At 36.5% G+C, this 19,609-nt stretch overlaps 1 protein-coding gene across 3 annotated transcripts in view; it reads right to left on the bottom strand.

The window, feature by feature from the left end:
* Positions 1-19,609, bottom strand: part of CAB39L (calcium binding protein 39-like) — a 138,595-nt gene that overhangs the window by 85,879 nt on the left and 33,107 nt on the right. Inside the window, exon 4 of one of the 3 annotated variants that reach the window (XM_011939415.1) lies at positions 7,050-7,506. The exons of 1 other annotated variant lie outside the window; for it this stretch is intronic. The gene's annotated coding sequence lies outside the window, so the exon portion shown is untranslated. The remainder of the gene's footprint in view (positions 1-7,049; positions 7,507-19,609) is intronic. One more of the 3 variants, XM_011939426.1, reaches the window with a different exon arrangement.

The following is a 19,609-nucleotide window of genomic DNA, read 5'->3' as shown; positions in this document are numbered from 1 at the left end:
AATTTTTTAAAATTACAGGAAAACAACAAACTAGAGAATTCTGTGATATGAATCTGAGAGATGGAGGGCTAATATCATTACAAAAGATCTCTTTAAGACAATTAAGAAAACCATTAAGGAAACATACAGATAAGGGAAAACCATAAATGAGGAATTATAGTTAATAAACACATTAGTAAATGCTTCACCATTCTCTATAATAAAAAAATGCAAACTCAAAGTGAAAGACTATTTTGTCTATTATGTTACTAAGTTTTTTGTTGTTTTGACAAACTCAGTTCTAATGATGGTATTGTGCAACAGGCTCTCATTTCTTACTGGTGGGGATATAAATTAGACAATAATTTGGCAAATATGGATCTAGAACCTTAAAATGTTCACAGCCTCTGGATTTATAGTAATTCCATTTCTGGTAATCTGTCCTAGGAAAATAAACTAAAATAAGGAACTATCTTTATATGCAAAAATGTTTACTGTAATTTTTTATCATAAAAAGCTGAGAAATAGCTCATCTAACAGAGGGAAATAATTAAATTGTGATATACCCAGTTGATGGAACATTAGCATATGTCACAGATTTTTTAAACTTTTAAACTTTTTACAATTGTTTTACATTTTAACATCTTCAAAGCTTAGGTGTGTTTTACAATTGTTGGTGCCTTACACTAACAGGCAGGTTCTTTTCTTTCTCGGTTGTACATAAAGTAACCATACGTCCTACAACCAGTAACTTATCAAATTTGATGAAATATGTCTACGAAAATATTTCCAAAGAATGTGAAATAGAATAGAAATGTTAATATAAAAAACAGCATCCCAAATTACGTAGCATAACTACAACTACGTAAAGCAAACAAAAACACAAACACACAAAACCTATGTATAGAAAAAATAATTTTGAAATGTTAACAGTGATTGCCTCCCAGTAGTGTAGTTTGCTTGTGGATGCTTAATTTCCTTCTTCCTTCAAATGTTCTGTTTTTTTCCAAAGCTTGTATAATAGATCACGCAAATGCTTTTATAGTAGAAATGCCTCTCTTAAATGGTATTTTGAATGAATAAACAAATAACCTTTTTTTCTTTAGTTCAAACTGTGGAATATCTGATTGTCATGTCCCTCCCCTCCCCTCCCCTCCCCTCCCCTCTCCTCTCCTCTCCTTTCCTTTCCTTTCCTTTCCTTTCCTTTTCTGAGGTGGAGTCTCACTCTGTTGCCCAGGCTGGAGTGCAACGGCATGATCTCGGCTCACTGCAACCTCCACCTCCCGGGTTCAAGAGATTCTCCTGCCTCAGCCTCCTGAGTAGCTGGGATTACAGGCGCTCACCACCATGCTTGGCTAATTTTTGTATTTTAGTAGAGACGGGGTTTCATCCTGTTGGCCAGGCTGCTCTCAAACTCCTGACCTCGTGATCCACCCACCTCGGCCTCCCAAAGTGCTGGGATTACAGGCATAAGCCACCACGCCTGGCCTGTCCTGTCTTTTCAAAGCATTATTCAAATATGATTCCTTTGGCTATAAAGTTTCATAAAGAGTAGTACTTGACTCAGATTCTGGAGAGAAAGCCAAAAAAGATCATCCAACTCTGCTCCCAGGGAACTCACACCCTGTAGATTTTGTAGTAGATTTTGGCAGCATTCTCTTTCTTAATACACAGTAAAATATTTCATATTCCTAACTTGTGTGTGAGCACCATTGAAGACGGCCCAAAATCAACCACTCAAGTGAGTCATCTGAATATGTTCAGTGACATAAATGGAAAGGAGAGTTGGCGGTGAGGGGAAAGGGGGTGGGAAAAGACCTAGGGGAAGAGGAGAATAGCCACTTGAAGCATTAAATGCCCTTGTTGTTATCCCACTTAAAATATTTCAAAGGGAAAAATGTCTAATATCTAATCTCCAACTATGTTATTCAATAATAATTCAAGGCCAGGTGCAGTAGCTCACACCTATAATCCTAACAACTGGGAGGTCAAGGCTATAGTGAGCCATGTTTGTGCCACTGCACTCCAGCCTGGGCAACATAGTGAGACTCTGTCGCAAAAAAAATGTTTTTTATACAACGTTTTGAATGTCAAAGGTTTCCCAGGAAAACTGAAGGGAGTGGGAAATTTATCTCTGCAGCCAAAAGAGAAATCTCAACATTTCCAGAGGTATAACCAAACCGCTAACTCATTTGAAGAAAATCAACTAAAAAATAAACCTTCTTTTCCTCACATAAGTTTATTTTACAATCAACAATGAGTTAGAGAGGAACATTTCCAAAATGATTTCTTCAGAGCTTGTTAATTTAACTTAAGGCACAGGCACCTTCTGTTAAACTAAAAAAATTAAAATAAACCTATCACCACATAAAAAAAAATTTCAGGGCCAGGCGCGGTGGCTCATGCCTGTAATCCCAGCACTTTGGGAGCCTGAGGTGGGCGGATCACATGAGGTCAGGAGATCGAGACCAGCCTAGCCAACATGGTGAAACCTCGTCTTTACTCAAATACAAAAATTAGCCGGGTGTGGTGGCGCCCTCCTGTAATCCCAGCTACTCAGGAGGCTGAGGCAGGAGAATCACTTGAACCAGGGAGGCAGAGGTTGCAGTGAGCCAAGATCGCACCACTGTACTCCAGCCTGGGTGACAGAGCGAGATTCTATTTCAAAAAAATAAAAATTAAAAAAAATTCAGAAAAGTTCAGGGATAGTATTCTTTTATCTGTATTCCAAATAGGATTCACAGATAGAAAGAAATGAAATCAAATGTACATGGCAAATAATTGTGCCTGTAAGATTCATTTCTAAAAATTAAATGGGATAAAGGTTAGATGAGTGCACACGTATGTCAATATTAATTGAACCGTTCTCCTAAAATGGGTGCATTTGATTATATGAAAATCTTAAAACAAAAACGTGCACCTTAAAGTTCTACCGTATTTGCTACTGTATCCAGGAAGACTCTCCCCCAAAAAATGTAATTTAGAATTGCCTTCACAGAGATGGTTAAGTTACAAACATATCACTATATATGTAATAATACCATATCATTATGAAGCATATTATATATGTCAAAGAATCTTCCAATCAGTATCTTCTATGTTTCAATTTTTCCATTTTAAAATACACATCCTAAATGTAATTACAAAGTACCACAACTGAATTTTGTACTTGAAAACCTATAGATATGAGTGAAACAATGAAGTATAAATAATGACTTGCATGGATAATCCTTTTTCTCAGTTCAAAATGACTAAGAATAACTTGTTTTTATAAGTTTTATTAACTGAATTTGAGGGAGAGGCATTTTCTAAAAATGGGCAATTTACACAGAAATGGAAAAGTTGTGAGGAGCTTTTTATGAGTCCCATTCATCTGGAAGCATCAGTCAGACTTACATTAGAAGAAAAACTCTTTAATGAGAAACTCATGTCCCTTGTTAATTACTCTTTATTTCTAATGTACAGTAACACTGAAATACATTTTTAAAACTAATTAACACATAATGTTAGGAATATCTACAATTACTACTACATTTATTATCTAAGGATCCTAGTAGGCTGTTGTAGTTCCAGAAAAAAAAACTAGTAACTTTATTCATTAGGTTCACACTAATGTTTCTGTTGACAGCTCTAGTCATTTGTCAGAGTGAAAATTTTCTGCCTTTATTAGCTATTAATAAATGTCAATGACTGAAAATTTTATGTTAGAATTTTACAATCTCAATTTATAGCACAGATCTGAACCTAAGTCAGTATTCTCAAAAACTGGTAGCTATCATTAAAGCATTAGATCTTACTGAAATTAACAAATGGTTACTCTTTAAAAATAGAATTATCAAGGGAAACTCATAATTCATTTTTCATTCTTTCTTGTAAGCACATACATATTACACATAAGAAATTTTGTTTAGATGCTGTTATTGATATTAAGGCATGGTTTATACAAATAGTGTGAAATACAACTATTTCATAGCTTCAGTGAGCCCTGTGCCTGTCTATGACCTGTCAATCTATAAAAACATTAACATGAGAGAGTAGAAATGAAAGTGATTTTGCTAAAGTTGTCTGTTATCCCCGAGCTGTTCGAAGTTGATTCGGTTTTTCTGGCTGAGTAATTTAATATAATCTTTCACCCTTCCAAAGTTGGAAGAGACTATATGAGTTTCTGCTAGAAATTTGAGACATTTAAGTTACAAAACTGAAAAGTATATTATCTCACTTATAAGCAGTAAAGATCTCTGTTTAAACTAATTAATTAGTGAAATACTAACTTTGACTATAATTAATAGACATGCTAATATAGTTTTAATAGATTTTTCTTTGTTATGTGACTATCAGCTAAATATAATCTTTAAGCCACATTATGCATATATATGTGCATGTAAACACCCATATATATATTCCAGAAATGGAAAACTGTCCAAATCTACCTTCATTCATTCAGTAAATATTTGTTAAGAACCTACTATATACCATTTAGGACTACTCAAAATTATTACTTTTTACATAAGATTTAAAATAGACTAAAGAAAGTATTTCTTAATCAAATGGAAGAGTTTTTACACCATTACAAATCATCCACGATAACCGAAACCTGCATCTACTGTATTGTTTATTTCATTATTATTTCATTACATATGCATATTGCATTACTGACTTTTAAATTTCATATACTGGCACTTCAGAGACACTTTCAGGACCAATAAAGTTAATTTGGATAGACCCAAGACAAGTTTTCCAAAGAAGTCACATTTCTTCATATGGGTCCCAGTAAACATTTAAAAAGACAGAATCCTTCTGAGTTAAAGTTGACACCTGACTTTAGAATGTCCCATGTACTCAAGATACCTTTGTAAACCGCCTCCCTTCGTCACCATTCCTACTCATTCAAGACAACAACCAGGTTATACCATGGTCTTTTCTTGCTCTCTTCAGAGTTAGACCTATTCTATCTTACTTTTGCTTTGTTCACATCTCACAATTCAATCAATTCTTGTCAGGCCATCTCTTTCTCATAATGAAAAACGTGTGCCCCTAAGCCTCTTTCCTTTTTTGGATATCTTGGAAAATAACTCATTTCAATTTTGTGAACCAAAGAAACAGTTTAGTCCTCATGCAATAACTATTATCAGGTACCTACTATGTGCCACACACTGGGCTAGACCTTAGGAATGGCTAAGTATGAACTCAATGGCCAGAAATATTCTTGTAGCAAGAAAAAGAGAAATCACTGATTTCAATGTCAGATTAGATCTCAAAAACAGTGCAATCAACCTTGAAAGTTCATGAAAGTATCCAGAAAACCCATAAGCATCCTTCCAAATACCTATCCACCTATTAAACTTGGTTTTCTTTAAGCATTTATATTTAGAATAAAAATAATATCTTATCCAACATGATTATTTTATATTTAGTTTCATCATTGGAATTGACTTTCTTATATTTTTCAAGGTAGCAATGGTTTTTCTACAGCATGGGTAAAACATATCCCTCGATTATAATAAACACCCAACACTCACTTGATAAACTATTTCCCAGGGAAAATGGGTTCTAAATTTCCAACAATCCATTCACAAGTAAACTTCTGAAATACTAAGCATTTGTAAATTGGGAATGCATTATTCTTTATTTCTATATTTACATTCCTATGGGCCTGGGAAATGGTACCATCACTAAGGTAACACAGTGAATGACTAGTTTAAAATAAAAAATTATTCTGAAGAGTGTGAAGCTGTATGCAAATAATTTTCCACCAGTCTAAGAAGGACTGAGCATGGGAAAATCTATAAAGAAATAAAAGTAAGTTTGTGATATTATCTCTATGATGTTTACTTTTAAGTGCAAGATACTAACTAGTCCAGAAAAGGTTTCCACAGACCAACTGAGCTGCTTCTTACACATAGGTCAACAGTCCAAAAAAAAAAAAAAAAAAAAAACCCACAAAATCCCACACAACAAAACCTGTTCTACAGGTTTCTGTACACGTAGAGGAAATGTTAGAGAAAGTACAGCCATTTTATAGTCTATCCAGGGTACAAGCCCCTTTAATGTGTTTACTAATACTCTGCAGAAGTTCTCATTTCAGTTGTTTTGCCTTAAAGGATTCACTTGAATCAATAACTAAAGACATATATATTTCTTGAGGCTAGCAGAGGGTAGATTAGAAACTCTGCTTAGAGTGGTGCATCTTCATGCAGTGACTCAGTTTCACAGTTAACAACATACACTTTCTTCCTCCTACAGAAGAATGATTACATGCCTCCATCCATGGTCTTTAAAAAGATATATATAATTAGCATACACTCTCCTATTTTAAGGTTATACAAAGAAGGTTTTATTGGAATGTGAATAGATATTTTTAAGAGTTTATTTTTCCTTGCTCTATTGCTTATACAAGCACACATACACACACCCCAGGTTATATTAGCTCTTTAACAGAGTAAGATTATATGAGAGGAAAGCTTGGTATAAACTGTAATAACAAAATAACTGCTTTTTATTCCTTCCTTAGAAACCCAAGTGCATTCATTGATTTTACATAAAGCAGGAAAAATCAGGTCTCACTTATTGGGTCTAACTGAAGCAGTCAATATTTAAATTATATATCTTTCTAAATACTAGTATCAACATTTTTATTTAAATTATGAGAGAATGCTGTAATTTATAATACAAAACACAGTGATAATTTAAAATTTACTAACAGACAGAAAGGGATAACTTTCAAATTTTCATGCAGTTGAAAAAGAAACATGAAAAATGGCACACTGTACTGCCACTATTTTATTTTTGGAAACTCTTTGTAAATAAAAACCCATTTCCAAAATAAGATATTCCATGAACACAGAATAGTTGGTAATGGTTCAAGTGCCTTAGGCAACAGAGAAGTATTGTTTTGTAGTTTTTTTAAACCTCTCCTAGTAACAGCAATTCATTATGCACAAAGAAACAAGGTAACAGCATGGTTTATAATGAATATATAAGTAATAACTGCAGAACCTCAATTAAAACTAAAGTTTACCATATTCGTTCCATTTCTATAAACCAGTATAGATAGCCTTGTTGATACTCACCAAATGTTACAGAAATGCCTAGGCTTTTCTAAGCAACAAAACGTAGACACATGGTGAGGTGCTGAAGACAGCTCTTTCTTGAGCTCAAAGCACTTTAGATGAAGTAACCTTTATCATCCATTTAATAGAGGTTGCCTCCTATTACCAGGCGTGGCAGAGAGAAGAGTTTCCACAATTCGGTCTTGACTTTCTGTCCCTCTTTTTGAAGAGTAACAGTTACCACCGGAAAACGTTACCAGAAAATGATCACTTGAACACTCACATAGAGCAGCTGTAAATTTCCACTCTCTTTGCTTGCTCTCGGATTCCAAGCCTTGCTTGTCTCTTAATCTGTCACAGGCAGTTCTGTTTCTGGTCAAACCAGCTTGCTTATGCGTCCTCCACTCCCTCTCTAACACTTGCTTTCAGATACGTACCACAGTTACAGCTCCCTCTTTTACTTCCTCCCTCCCCAGTCCTGTAACGTCACAAGAATGTGTGTAAAGCTGAGGCAAAATAAATTCTTGGGCCAAAAAAGAAAAAAGTCTAGAGATAAACAAATCTTTTTCTCATCACCTTTTTCTGCCTTAAGTCTTATACTTGTTCATAAACGGGGTTTTGTCAACTGATTAAACTGGCTTGACCATCTTGTTTAAAAATGTAAATAAACGTTCTTTTAAAAAAAGGCATGCTGATAGTAACAATAACAAATTCACCTGCTAATATGCTAGCTCCTCAGGGAAGATGCTATTCCCAATTACAAGAAAGTGGAGCAAGTAAACACACAAGTACTTGTATTAGAAACTTAATTTTAACATTTAAAAAGCAAGGAAGGTTTTAGAGTACTTATAATTTAAACCGTGTAATTTTATGAAAACTTAATGTATCTCTTAATATGGTCTATTTTGAAACTTGGACCAAAATTTGCAGTTATAAAAGGGAAAATTACAAAGAACATAGAAAAATATCGACACCAAAAACAATAGAGCAGCTTAATCATGTATGTGCAAACCAAATGTAATTATTGCCATTAGAAAGGTATTTTTCCCCCTAAGCATTACCGGTCAGAATGCATAACACCTCTTATAAGAATTACAAAGGCTAAAGGCTACAAAAAATTATTAACGTTATTATACACATATAATTATAGGGTAAAGTATCTTAAAATTATGAGACTCTCTGTAAGGTTTGGGGATGAGGAATTAGGTGGAAAGTTGAGTGTGGGCTCATGGCTGGCAGGCTTAGATGGCATTTGTAGGATTCTTTGCAATTAGGAGGCAATGTATGCAGCTTAGAATACGTGCTGGCTCTGTACGAATGTTAGTCAGATCCTGCTTTGGAGTTCTGTTCCAGTTCCTTAGCCCAAAACACTTTTAGGTTCTCCATCTCCCACTATGTCCCTAATCAAAAGTCTTGCACCCTTCTACTGACGGATCTCCCAAGTACAGAAGGAACAGAAGTAGTTATTAGACCTATTATTAAGTAATACATTCTTATTCTCTGCAGAATTAAAATCTCTCTAAGAATATAAGCTTAAGTAAGGTGAAAGGTAAATATCTATAAATAGTTGTTTATACCCCTTAAGAAAAATAAGTCAGTAAAAGTCGGCCTTAAAATATAGATGTCTTGATCTGGTTTATTTAAAGTAGGATTAAAATTTAACTATATTATACAGTTATTTGGTTATTTCTTAGCACCTATTAAATAGGTATCAAAGATGACTAGAGATTAGTGTGCCAATTATTCTTTCAATTAGTAGTTTTATAATTTTTAGAGTTTTATTTCTTCTTTTTAAAGAGATGTTAAATGGAAATAATTCTAAATCACTCAGGGTATGAAGTGTCTAGTATCTTGGGTTATACTCCAAGAGTTGTAGTATAATTAAAGAAATTCAGAATTGATAAAAGTGGTTCTTAGGATAATGGCAAAGTTAATTTAAAATTGGGAGACTCTGTATCAATCTACAATGTATTCAAAGGCACAAAGTCAAGTCAAGGACTTTAAAACATACAATTACTAAGATTATTTATGATTGATTGTATATTGAATTCCTATTAAATACCATTCCATGTTTCCAACAGCAAGAGTGAAGAAATCTCATAATCTACAGGAAATTGGGTTGAGTATTCAGAAGGATATTGCCTCAGTACTGGAACCAAATTAGGTTTACATTAAAGGTTGTTCTGGTCCCTCCTAATAGAGATTAAAAGTAAGCCCTGAAAGGATCATATTATTTCCAAATAACTGCAACCCAGAGTAAAATTTTAAAATATTTATATAAATTTTTTAAAATCTAGCACACAATAATGTAAAATTCACAATATCTGCCATCCAGTCAAAAATCACCAGGCATGCAAAGAAGCAGGAAAACATAACGCATAAGAAGGAGAAAAATCGATCGTTAGAGTCAGAAATGACACAAATAATAGAATTAGTATACAAAGACATTAAAACTATCAAAAATATCTTCCATAAGTTCAAGAAGGTATTAGAAAGATAAGAATGTTAAGGAGAGATATGGCAGATATAAAAAAGATCCAGATCAAATTTCTAAGAATTAAAACTACAATTTCTGAGAAAATATTTATTCTGTTTTATGGAATGAAGTGTTGCCCAATTCTAGAATCACAAATAAGGCCAACTAAGATCTTTAAACAACAACAACAAGAAAAAACCCCTATAAACTCTGGAATGAAAATTACACCAAATGAGATGAATAGCAGACTGCACCCTGCAGAAGAAATGATTAGTAAACTTGGAGACACAGTGACGGAACACATCAAAATAAAGCATTGACAGAAAAAAAGTTTAAAAAAATAAAAATGAACAGAGAATCCCTGAACTATGGGGAAACTTAAAAGAACCTAATGTATACTATATATACTATATAGTATACATACATATACTATATATAGAGTATATATATACTATATAGTATACATACATATACTATATATAGAGTATATATATACTAATAGTATAGTCTTTGGGCCTTGAATAAACATCAGCAATAGCCAAGAAATAGTTGTTACAGGCCTTGGGCATAACCCAGTACTGTGGTGGCTTCAGGTGTGATCCAGCATTGACCCAGTATAGTCCTGGCAGTGGTGGTCACAAGAGGGCTCCCCTTCCCTCCCCCAACTGTAGGCAGCTCAGCAAGGAGAGACAGAGAAAGACTCCCTTTGAGGGAAAGTAAGGGAAGAGAACAAGAGACTGGTAATCCAGGGAATTCTCCTGGATCTTACCCAAGACCATCAAGGCAGTAGCTCCTTGTGTCTGCAAACATTACTGGGCTTTGAATATCATCTAATGCAAATATGGCTGCAGTGACCAAAGACTTAGATCACAATACTCAATTCCCTTTGAAGATTTGGAAAACCTTCTTAAGAAGGACAGATACATTCATCCTTGAGAAGTCTGGAAAAAAAAATAAGAAAGACAAGTACAAATAAGCCCAGAGTGTGAAGATTAGAAGAAATACCTAACTCTTCAATGCCCAGACACTGACAAACATCCAGAAGCATCAAGACCATCCAGGAAGTCATGACCTCACCAAACCAACTAAATAAGGAACCAGTGACCAGTTCTGGAATGACAGAGATATGTGACCTTCAAGAGAATTCAAAATAGCTGTTTTGAGGAAGTTCAAAGAAATCCAAGATAACACACAGAAGGAATTCAGATATTATCAGATAATATAACAAAAAGACTGAAATAATTAAGAATCAAGCAGAAATTCTGGAGCTGAAAAATTTAATTGGCAAACTGAAAAATTCATCAGAGTTTCTCAAAAGCAGAATTGATCATGCAGCAGAAAAAATTAGTGAGCTTGAAGACAGGCTATCTGAAATATACAGAGCAGTCAAAAGAAAAAATAATAAAAATAAGGTAGCATGCCTGCAGGATCTAGAAATAGCCTCAAAATGGCAAATATAAGAGTCATTGGCCTTAAAGAGGAGGTAGAGAGAGAGACTGGGGTAGAGAGTTTATCCAAACAGACAGCAGAGAACTTCCCAAACCTAGAGAAAGATCAACATTCAAGTACGAGAAGGTTATAGAACACTAAGCAGATTTTGCCCCCAAAAAACTACCTTGGGACATCTAATACTCAAACAATGAAAGGTCAAGGATAAAGAAAGAATCCTAAAAGCAGCAAGAGAAAAGAAAATAATAACATATAAAGGAGCTCCAATACATCTGGCAACAGATTTCTCAGTGGAAATGTTACAGGCCAGGAAAGAGCAGTAAGACATATTTGAAGGTCTGAAAGAAAAAACCTTTTATCCTGAAATATTATATCCAGTGAAAATATCCTTCAAACATGAAGCAAAAATAAAGACATTCCCAAACAAAAGCTGAGGGATTTCATCAACCCAGACTTGTCCTACAAGAAAAGCTAAGGGAGTTCTTCAGTCTGAAAGAAAAGGACATTAAGGTACAACAAGAATCATCTGGTCATCTGGGCCAGGCACGGTGGCTCACACCTGTAATCCCAGCACTTTGGGAGGCTAAGGCAGGAAGATTTCTTGAGCAGAGAAGTTCAAGAACAGCCTGAATAACATAGCAAGACCTCATCTCTACAAAAAAAATCAAAATTAGCCAGAGTTGGTGGCGCATGATTGCACCACTGCACTGCAGCCTGGGTGACAGAGCAAGACCCTGTCAAAAAAGAAAGAAAGAAAGAGGGAATGAAGGGGAAGGGAGATTGTGCCATTGCACTCCAGCCTGGGCTTGAAACTCCATCTCAAAACAAACAAACAAACAAACAAACAAACAAACAAAAACTAGAAATCCAGGTTAGGGTCAGATTATGGAGAGACTGAGTGCTAGGTGAAAGAGCTAGGTAATTTGTGGACCAAACGGAGCCATAATGTGATCAGAACTTTCCGTAATAAATGTGAATTTAGCAGTGTATTAAGAAGAAACAAAAGGGCAAAGAAATAGTAGCTGATGAAATTAAAGGTAACTCAGTAGTCTAGGATGACAGTGAGGGTAATCAGACAGTGGGAATAAAAGGACTACAAGAGTATAAGAGAGAATAGGTTTGGCAACTGAAAAAATGTGAATAGCAATTGAGAGACGAGTCAAGATCACAATGCGTTCCCATGCCTATGTGAGAGTAAGCAGGTTATACCTTTAAAACATATAAGAGCCGGGCGCGGTGGCTCAAGCCTGTAATCCCAGCACTTTGGGAGGCCAAGACGGGTGGATCACGAGGTCAGGAGATCGAGACCATCCTGGCTAACACGGTGAAACCCCGTCTCTACTAAAAAATACAAAAAACTGCCGGGCGAGGTGGCAGGCGCCTGTAGTCCCAGATACTCGGGAGGCTGAGGCAGGAGAATGGCGTGAACCCGGGAGGCAGAGCTTGTAGTGAGCTGAGATCCGGCCACTGCACTCCAGCCTGGGTGACAGAGCGAGACTCCGTCTGAAGAAAAAAAAAATAAAGCCAGTTACTTGACATATAACAAGTCCGAGATGCCAGCAAGACTTCTGGATACAAATGCCCACAGGCAGCTGAACATACGGAACTAGAACTTTGAGAGAAAACAGACTGGAGCAATATATCTGGGGGTCATCCATCCTGCCACTGCAGTATGAGAGAGACCAAAAAGAGAGCCAAGGACAAAACTTCAAGAAACATCTATAAGGTATTGGTAGAAAAAGGGCAACTGGCTGGGTGTAGTGGCTCACCCCTGTAATCTCAGCACTCTAGGAGGCAAATCACTTAAGTCCAGAAGTTCAAGACCAGCCTGGACAACATGGCAAGACCCCTCATCTCTACCCAAAAAAAGATACAAAAATTAGTTGGGTGTGGTGGTGCACTCCTGTGGTTCCAGTTACTTGAGAGGCTGAAGTGGGAGGATCGTTTGAGCCCTGGAGGCAGAGGTTGCAGTGAGCTGAGATTGCACCACCGCGCTCCAGCCTGGGCAACAGAGTGAGACCCTGTCTCAAAAAAAAAAAAGAAAAAGGCATATAAAGAAACAGTGGTTAGAGAGGGAGAGGAGAAACTGAAAAGTATGCTATCATATGACCAAAGAAAAGGGACCTTCGGGAAAAAGAAGCATTTAAAAGTACTTACTACCCAACCCTGTAGTCTAATTTCTAAGTCCCACTTTCAATTCTTACAAAGCAAAAGTATTAGTGGGAAAGGGGCCGTTAGAGAACCACTTGGCACAGAGAAAGGGACTTTTAAGAATTCATATTCCCTAAATTCCTAAAGACATAGACTGGTAGTCAGCGAGACCAAAGACAGGCACGGACCATCAGAGCATACAGCAGTATAGAAAAGCATGAGGCAGACAGAGGACTCCAGGCCAGCCCTTCTGGGAAACTCGTAACACTGGCTCTGATCTAGGTAGCACACATAGCCCAAATCTCCCATGCCATGCCTAGAACACTGTATGGGAGATTGGAGACTTAGTAGTACCTGATACAACAATAGGATTAGGATTATAAGAGGTTAGGGATGAGGTAATAGAGAAATGAACATATATTACTGTTTCCAAGTGTTGGATATAAAGAATAGAAGGACAGCTTGAAGGGCTTAATAGAAGAGGTTTTTGTTTGCTTAAAAAAAAAACAAAAAAAAAACACTTTCAACTCTTGGTAGATTGAGTGGGACAGACAGGAGGAAGGTAGAAGACGAGAAGGGGATAATTATTGGGGCATGATCTTTGAGATTACAATGGAAGGGATCAAGAACATAAGTGGAATAATATATATTTTTCTAAAATGAGAAGGAGGAGAAAGCATGAGTAGAGACCACCCAGGGAAAGAGGAATGAAGTTAGGAAGCACATGCTTACCTCAGTTTTCTCAGAAAAGCAGGACTCACCATCATCTGAACAAAACAAAGGTAGAGTAAGAGAATATGTGTTTGAGCAGAGTGAAAATTGGTCTTACCAGAAAACCCACATGTGGCTGGGTGCAGTGGCTCATGCCTGTAATCCTAAGCACTTTGGCAGGAGGTAGGAGGATCCCTTGAGTCCAGGAGTTCAAGACCAGCCTGGGCAACATAGGGAGACCCTCTCCCTATTTAAAATAAAATAAAATAAAATAATCCACATAAATACAGTAAGAAGAAAAGCTCAAATGTGTGACTCATGTACACCAAATCCTAAGTTTAACAGTTAAAATTCCGCTTATATCCATACAATTCCACTTATATCTAAACAATATAACAACACTAAGTGAAATACTGTACATGCTGATTTTCCACCAACTGCCCAATTTAAGGAATAACAAAGGATGAGGTTAAGAAACAGATCTTGGAGTCCCGAGATTCAATATATAGCTAGCATCATAACAACAACATGGGCTTAGTGCCACAACCACAGGCAGATGGTGATACTAATAATTCTCATATTTCCCCGTCCTTCTTTGCTGGATCCATGTTCTGTTTTCTCCACAACTGGTGTTTTCATGAAAAGTTCTTGCTGGAGTCAGTTAAGAACACAAGATACCTTTTAGTAAAAGAACAATTCCCACCCTGTTGAGAACTGATGCACATTCTCTTTTTATGAGGTGTGTCATACTCCAATTTTCCAAGTTTTTACACATTTTCACTTTTCTACAAATTTCTGAAACCAGGACTAAACAAAAATTGTATGTTGGAAAACCATATTATTACTGTTATAAATCTTTAACAGTACAACTTGTAAGCTGGTGCTCTGAAGCCAAGAAGAAAAACAGGATCTAAAGAGAACACAGAAAGAAAGGACAGAGAAAGAAGCAGGCTGAGTGAAGGGACAGAAAACTTTGAGTTATAAATAACTTGGTTTAAAATGTCAAGGGAAACTAGTCTCAAAGTGTCTCTTTCTACAGGGTTATAAAGCTTTTTAATAATGAAAGTACTTCAGATGGCAATTTTCAGAGTCAAAGCCATTTATGGCAAACAAACACATAGCATTGGTAATATAACATATTCAGGTAATTTACTGAATGGAAAAATCTCTGTGGAATTCATCCAGTAATTATAGTGGATTCTATTTATAAAACATATTTTACCACAAATCTGAAGACTTATAAAACATGATCTAGCATAGGAGAAATCATTATACTCCTTTAATAACTATTAATCACAGAAAAATTTTAATAACTGTAACCACAGAATGGCATCTTGTTTTACAAATAAAATACAAACCAGTGTACTGTTCTAGCTATGCTGATTCTAGAAATGTCTTTTTACCTTTTAATTTTAAATTAAATGTCCATTTAAAAAGTATTTTTTATTTCCTATGCTTCCCTAATTATTTTAAAATCCCAGTCTGGTGCAATGACTTGTATCTGTAATCCCAGCACTTTGGGAGGCTGAGGCTGGTGGACTGCTTGAGTCCAGGAGTTTGAGACCAGCCTGGGCAACATAGTGAGACTTCGTCTCTACCAAAAATACAAAAAATTTGCTGGGTGTGGTGGTGTGTGCCTGTAATCCCAGCTACTCAGGAGGCTGAGGTGGGAAAATCTCTTGAGCCTTGGAGGCAGAGGTTGCAGTGAATCGAGATTACGCCACTGCACTCCAGCCTGGGCAACAGAGAGAGACCATCTTGAGAAAAAAAAAAAAAAGACAATCCCCCGCCTTCCTCTTCTCTAATTCCACTTCCCAAGGCTAAACACTATTCAAAGCGCTATCCTTCCAGACCTTTTTTCCAGGCCTACATAGATATATCTATTTGTCTGAATACACACCAAGGTAATTTTTAAATGAGATAATACTATACACACTGCATTATAATTTCTTTCTTTATAGTAGATCTTGGATTTCTCTACATTTGGTAGCTCTATTTCATTCTTTTAAAAGTGCTGCTTGGTTGCAAAGTAGATGCACTTGGCACCGTATATCCCGAGGATGACCCTGAATGCAGTTCACAGTTCCGAGCTAAGGAATCTAGGATAGGTTGGAGATCCATTCCTTACCTGGCTCATGGAACACAGGGCATAGAGGGGATCGAGATCCTTTGTTTGGGGTTAAATGAAGGTTACCAGGTGGGGTTGTTAGGGAGAAGGTATTAAGTGAAAATGCTGTGTAAACTGTGTGACTGTTGCAAGCAGTTGTTTCTCTTGCCCAGCCCGCTGCCACCGGACTCTCTCCCCTGTATGTAAACTCCCCCCAAAACCCTCTGTCTCCTTTGCTGGCTCTGGGTCTCTTTGGCCTCTAGAACCTGGTGCCATCCCCACTGGAGTTGATAGGGGTTCAGCACAAATTGGTGTTCCTTAATATTGCTGTACCACAGTTTGTTTAGCCACTTCTCTATATATAGACATTTAGGTAGGTGAGGGTGTTGTTTTTTGTTTTTGTTTTGCTATCTTATAATCTATTTTAAAATTAGTCACTGATAACATAAACAAATCAGAATTTAAAAACACAATGTTAATTCTCCTTGGAAAAAAGCTATAAAGTGATTATTGTATTATTCTAATAATACAGATAAATAAAATTTACCTTTGCCATTTAAAAAAATGGGAAAAAACACAATTACTTTTGCACAAATCTAATAATGAGCACTTTTTTCATTTTAAATATTTTGGTTTCTGAGAGTTGATAAACATGCAAAAGCTGTCATTGGTTTCAATATAATGTTATCAATAATTCTGAAAATTTACACATGCAACTAATTTTCAAATTAACTGCCCATTATGGCTTTTGGATATGCACTGAATACCCAGTGTGTTTGAGGGCTAAATCTCACTAATTCTCCACTATTACTCAATTACATTAAGCCAGCAGTCTCCAACGTTTTTGCACCAGAGGATGGTTTTGTGGAAAGCAATCCTTCCACGGACCTGGGGGTGCAGGGTTGGGATGCAGGGAACGGTTTTGGGATGAAACTGTTGTATCTTAGGTCATCAGGCATTAGGTTCTCATAAGGAGCCTGCAACCTAGATCCCTCACATGCACAGTTCACAGCAGGGTTTGTGCTCTCTATGAGACTCTAATTCAGCCACTGATCTGACAGGAAGCGGAATTCAGGTGGTAATGCTCACCAGCCAGCCACTCACCTCCTGCCGTGCTGCCTGGTTCCTAACAAGCCATGGACAGGTACAGGTCTGCAGCCCAGGGGTAAGGGACCCCTGCATTAAGCAACTCTTAATTGGTGTTTTCAGAAGCCTAGTGTGGTACTAGGTTCTCTAAGGAATTCAAAAGAGGTCTGTGACAAAAGATCTGTCTTCAAGGAGCTTGTACAACTTTTGTGGGGGGGGGAACCCCTTAGCTATCTATACAAAATAATTACACCTGAATACAAAGTTTTGAAGAAAATACAAAAGGAAGAAGAAACATGCAAGGGAACAAGGTATATTTTACCTTATTTTATCATAAGGTAAAATATAGAGATTACCAAAGTGAGGAAAGAAAACAAGTAAGCAAAAGAAATGGGACTTTTTTAATTGTACAAAAATCATAGACTTTATAAATTCTTCTAACAACATATTTCCTGAAGACTTGTTAGCAAATACCTAAGAAATGGGAATTTAGATGCACTTTGAAAAAGTACTAGGATTTGGATATAGTGAGATAGAAAAAGGAACAACATTCCAGCATAGGAAAATACTTCTAGCAAAAATTCGAAGACTGGAATGAAAGTAGAAAAAGGACAGAAAGAGAGGTAGGGAAATGGGGGAAAAGAAATTTGTGGTTAAAGGGGAAATACATAGGGAAGTTTTTGAGGTGGAGTAATGGATAGGGAGGGCACATATATTTGTTGTCAAAGGAATAAGCCTGGAGAGAGGTAAAAAGCTGTTCCCTGCACACCTCGCCCAACACGTTTTGGTCCCATTTCAACCAATACTCACCCTCTTCACTGGCTTCTACAAGAAATCCAGATACACCAAGTATTTCCTGGCTTTCGTAAGTTTTTATTTGTGAAGTCACAGTGAAGTGTCACAATACACAACATAGCATTTCTCAAGAGTTCCTATTCATTTCCTGCTGGATCTTCCCTGTGCCTTTCAAGTTTTTCTTCCATTTTTTAAACAGAAAATTTAAACTCTATCTCAGCTTCTAGTTCCAAATATGTATTCCTAACTCATCTTAAACCTCAACAAAACAGAGTCTTCCAATAGCCAGGACATAACTCCTTAAAAGACAATTTAACAACCATCTCCAAACACTTGAACAAACCCTTTGTGGATTCAACATTCATCACAAATGAATTATCCAGGCTTTTCTTTCAAACAAATTCTGCATTTTCTATACAATTCTTCATGCTTACTAAAAGATTAACAATTTCTCCACTGGGATAGAGTCAAAAGTGCAGATGAAAGATTTGCCTTAGTAAAAAGAAGTATAACTTTTATAAAAAACAGAATCATTCTTTTCAAGAAATAGAGGTAGCAACGGTTTTTAAAATTAAATAAAACTAGAAGAATGTAGTGAGACAGAATCTCACATACCGCTGAGTAGAACAAAATCCGCAGGAACCTTTCTTGAAACAATTTACCAGAATACTCATGCTTTTTAACATACTAATTCTACTAACAAAAAGCTATCCTGAGAAAATAGTCACAGATGGCTAGATGTTCAATGATGTTATTGCAATGTTATTTACAAAGGAAAGCCAAGAGTATCTACAAAATGGAAATAGTTGAATAAATTACATTATGCTACCATCTTAGAATATTATAGAGATATAAAAACATTTTAAGTGCCATATATATTCATATAATAAAACATGTTAAGTAAAAATCAAGAAATAGGACTAATACTTCAAATTCATTTTAAAATTATATATATATACACAAAATTATGTGTGTGTGTACAGAGACATGCATAATTTTATATAGATAAAAGACTAGAAGGAAATACAACAAAATTTTAACACTAATTTTCTCTGGGTAGTAAGATTACAGATTTTTTTTTCTTCTTTATAATTTGCTGTAACAATCAAATTTTCTACAATAGCATTTATAAGTTGAAATTTTGTTTTAAAAAAGAAGCAGCTTTATTTCCCCATTAAGTAGGCATTTTAAAAAATGTGGGCTTGCTGGGCAGTGTGGCTCATGCCTTTAATCCCAGCACTTTGGAAAGCCGAGGTGGGGGTGGATCACTTGAGGTCAGGCGTTTGAGACCACCTTGGCCAACATGGTGAAACCCTGTCTCTACTAAAAATACAAAAAACTAGCTGGGTGTGGTGGTGGATGCCTGTGGTCCTAGCTACTTGGGAGGCTGAGGTGGGAGAATCACTGAAGCCTGGGAAGTTGAGGCTGCAGCTAGCCGAGATCATGCCACTGCACTCCAGTCTGGGTAACAGAGCAAGACCCTGTCTCTCAAAATTTTAAAAATAAAAATAAAACATGTGGCCAGGTACGGTGGCTCACATCTGTAATCCCAGCACTTTGGGAGGTCGAGGCGGGTGGATCATGAAGTCAGAAGTTCGAGACTAGCCTGGCCAACATGGTGAAACCCTGTCTCTACTAAAAAATATACAAAAATTAGCTGGGTGTGGTGGCGCTAATCCCAGCTACTCGGGAGGCTGAGGCAGGAGAATCACTTGAATCTGGGAGGCAGAGGTTGCAATGAGCCAAGATCATGCCACTGCACTCCAGTCTGGGTGACAGAGCAAGACTCCATCTCGAAAAAATAAA

This window comes from Colobus angolensis, unplaced genomic scaffold (assembly GCF_000951035.1).
Source record: "Colobus angolensis palliatus isolate OR3802 unplaced genomic scaffold, Cang.pa_1.0 Scaffold101, whole genome shotgun sequence".
Taxonomy (NCBI): domain Eukaryota; kingdom Metazoa; phylum Chordata; class Mammalia; order Primates; family Cercopithecidae; genus Colobus; species Colobus angolensis.
Note: the sequence above shows the minus strand (reverse complement) of the source record. Positions and strands in the feature narration are given on the sequence as shown.